Source organism: Suncus etruscus, chromosome 9, assembly GCF_024139225.1.
Source record: "Suncus etruscus isolate mSunEtr1 chromosome 9, mSunEtr1.pri.cur, whole genome shotgun sequence".
In the NCBI taxonomy this organism is placed as follows: Eukaryota; Metazoa; Chordata; class Mammalia; order Eulipotyphla; family Soricidae; genus Suncus; species Suncus etruscus.
Genome location: NC_064856.1, coordinates 26,682,646 through 26,686,852, shown reverse-complemented (window position 1 = coordinate 26,686,852; position 4,207 = coordinate 26,682,646).

The following is a 4,207-nucleotide window of genomic DNA, read 5'->3' as shown; positions in this document are numbered from 1 at the left end:
GGTAGTCCCCTTTTTCCCATCCATTTCCTTTTCAGGTGCAGACCTTTTCCATGACCACGAATAAACTGAATCTGCTGGCTGGCACACAGAATTATCTGAGAACACTTACTGGCTTTCAAAAACTTCTGGGAGATATTAATTAGGATTAGTCTTCCCTTGGAATTTTTGAGCTCAGTAACCTATTTCTCAACCTGGAGGATATCTTTGCCCTGGATAACCCAACGCAGTTAACACCTGGATCTAAAACGGAATTAGAATTTTTATGGACTGACTCCAAAAGTCTTATCTTGACAGGTTTAGCTTTGGAGAAAATGTATGGTTGCTACTCCTTGTTATACCCCAATCACCAACTGCTACACTATCCCATTGTCTGCCCCATTAAAATATCTCTAGTTAAACAATAAAGGGCTTCATACCCTTGTGCCATATTTAAATTTGATAGCTGCTCTGATATTTAAAGAGAGGTTTAAGGTACATGCCCTACAAAGTTAAGACCCCCATGTCATTACCTTGCCTATTCCAACAAAGAAATTGAACCTATTCTGCCTCTCTGTGAGGCTCTTCAAAGAGCCTTAGCTGATTTCTCAGAAGAAATTACCTTCCACTTTCCAGTTGGTAGAACCTGGAATGTTTTGCAGAAAGACATCATTTATCATTTCTGCTATAATCTGTTCCTTTCCCAACACTGATCTGTTATGTTATATAGATGGTTTTTAGTCAGAGAATAGTATTATCACAGCCCCTCACTAACCACAACAGTATATACAAATTATAAGTCTGCCCAACATGTAATAAATTTACTTAATTTCTCATATGTGAGGCTGATGAATGTGGTAAGTAACTCGGCATATGTTGTCAGTCTTTTTCCCGGGGATTGTCACAGCTTCCCTAAATGCTCTTAAGCATCTGGTTCAGAAATTACTTCGGCAACTCCATATCCTTTTAAGACAGCATTATGAACACATCTTCATCTTCTACATAAGATCTCATTCTGGTCTCCCTGGGCCGATGACTCAAGAAAACAAAATTGCTGATCAGCTGGCAGCACCTGTTTTTAAATCATCAGTAGAAGAGTACCAAGTTCTACATACACACACACACTTGCCACCTTCATGTACATTACTGCATTCCTTGAGGACAGGCCAAACTGTTAGGGCATGTAATATTTGTGCCCCTTTCAACTGTACCTCACATGCCTCTGAAGTTAACCCGGAGGTCTGCAGATGAATGATTTGTGGCAGATGGGTTTACTCATGTAAACCTTTTTCCTAACAAGCCATATCTTTATGTCATAGTTGACACTTTTCTCGTTATTATATGGGCTGTCCCTATAACTTTTGAAAGAGATAAGGCTGTTTGTTCATTTTTTACTACAATGCATCTCTACCATGGAAGTTCCTTATGCTATACTATCAAATGAGATAATGGCCCAGCCTACATTAGTAAACTTTTCAACCATTCTGCAAAAAAAAAAACACAGCCTACATTAGTAAACTTTTCAACCATTCTGCAAAAAAAACACAGCACTTGTATCCCTTACAATCCTTAGGAAGAAGGCATAGTTGAACATGCTCATAGAACACTCAAAAGTCAATTATTAAAATACAGGAAAGGGGGGATGCCACCAACTGACCTTCTACTCGTAACACTATTTTCAGTAAACTTCTTGAATTTACCCCAAGAAGAACCCCACACAGCTGCAGAAAGACACTTTCAAGAACACGTCCAGTTGGGCTGAGAATTAGCATGGAGGTAAGGCATTTGCCTTACATGCAGAAGGATAGTGGTTTGAATCCCAGCATCCCATATGGTCCCCCGAGCCCACTGGGGACGATTTCTGGGCTTAGAGCCTGAGTAGCCTGTGAGCGCTGCCGGGTGTGACCAAAAACAAAACACACACACACACACACACACACACACACACACACACGAAGACACACAGAATCAAAAAACAGTTAACTTCCTGACTTGAGTAAAAATTGATAAAGAATGAATAGCTGGAAAGCTCCTCATTCCAGGAAACGGCAGTTCCACTAAGAAACTCTGTGTCCTATCTAGCCTTGATAGAAGGAGAATTCTCACAAAAGATGATACCAAGCTAAGATTCCTCAGAATGGGGTGAGGGGGGAGGGGAAGTAATAGCACATCAGTAGCACATTTGCCTTGCATGCAGATGACCCGGGCCAGACCAGTTTCCTGCAGCCGATGTGGTCCTCCAAACCTGCCAGGAGTGATTTATGAGTGAAGAACAGCGGTAAACTCTGAGCACAACCAGGTGTGGGCCATAAACCAAAATAAAATTTGTAAAGGGGCCAGAGACATAGCACAGCACGTATTTGCCTTGCATGTGACCAATTCAAGAGAGACCCGAGTTGAATCCCAACATTCCATATGGTCCCCCAGCCTGCCAGGGGTGATTCCTGAGTGCAGAGCCAGGAGTAACCCCTGAGTGCCTCTGGGTGTCGCCCCAAAACCAATCAATAAATAAAAAAAAGTTAAAAAAAAAAAAGAAAAAGTTTCCTGCAGAATGGGATAAGGAACCCTCTGCATTTATGCATTCTTGCTCCTTACCAAATTCAACATGAACAACCCAAGAGAAAAATAAAAGGAAACCAGGAGCAACCCCACAGGTAAATGGGACAGCAAGCCAACATATCACACAAAGACAAAGACTATGAGGATCAGGAGTAACCAGATTCAGAATTCTGGTTTTGTTACACTTTCTCAAGGCCAGTTCAAATCCACAGTCCAGTGCCTCACCTGTCACAGAAAGTCTCAGACATTTGACTTTCATGCATCTATCTTTGCTAATAGCATCCATAAGTAAATGTATACTATAGGATTGCCTCAAGTTATTTTCCAAAGAAGAAAAACTGACAGAGAATTACAGGTCTTATTGCAGTAATCTGCAATCCATATTGCAATCTCCCAATGCAGAGTGCAGTGGGATTCTCAAAAAAAAGATAGATATTTGGAAATTACCACCTGTGCTTTTAATACATCTGAAACACCTTTCCCATGAGGGCAGGCAGAAGCAAAAGTTTACAGAATTATGTGGACTTCCCCTTAGAAAACCTTAACTTGTCACAGTATATTTTTGATTCTAAGAACAACTCTGAATAGTACAACCTGTTTTCTGTTTGAATCACTATGGTGAAATAGACAAAGTTCCCCACACAGCCTATTGTAAAAATGCTGCAAGACATCAGTGGTATAAGTTCAGTAATCATGAAGATTTGGGTAGCCCCACCTCCTCTGTGAAATCTTCAGCAGCTTATATCCTCTTTTATTCTTCAATGGGACCTACAGCAATGGATACAGCTGCATAAATTAAAGCAGCTGTTCAGTTAACTGCCTTTTATAAATTTCTACAATAATGTTCTTTCATAGATGTCTATAATGATGTTCTAATGCTTTTGCCCACAGAAATCTCTGCAGGAGGTATTTGACTATCAGGACTCCCATTATAGTGCTCACCCATGTTTTAGGAACTTAATTTCAAACTAATAAGTCAGCAATAATTCTCTAATGTTTCTGTTCATGGAGGTCTATGGAGAAAAATGCTTGATGCCCTAATACATATTATTATTAATTAATTATTAATTATTAATTAATACATATTATTAGTGCTCTATACTCTAAACTTTAACAGTACTCATTATATACTGATATCTTAATGACTTATTTATGTCCAATTAAATCATTTTCAAGTTGATTATGTCTGTGAAATCATTCTAATGTTTTTGTCTACAGATCTATGGAGAAGAAATTTGAATGTTATAGACTTATTACATTGCTCATTTTGGCAACTTATTTTCAATTAAAGTAGGTCTGCAATCATGTTCTAATGTTTCTGTTCACAGAATAATACAAGAAAGGAACCTGGATGCAGTAGACCTGTAATACAATGCTCTATGATCTAGACTCATTTTACAGTATTCAATATCAAATTATTTAGCACATTCTGGAGAAAGCTTTTGTGATATGCTGAAGACAGGATATGGAAAATCTGATTGGTTTTAAGTATGATGTATGTATAATCTAACCTATGATGTTTTTTACAGACTAGTCTAAAATTTCCTCACCACCTTACTTACAGCTTTATATTTAGAAAGAGCTTTGGGCCATCCATTTACCATCCTCAATGAGTCAGTTTAACAGCTGTAACATATTGATCAATCTCCTATCTATATGTGTCCATCTGTGT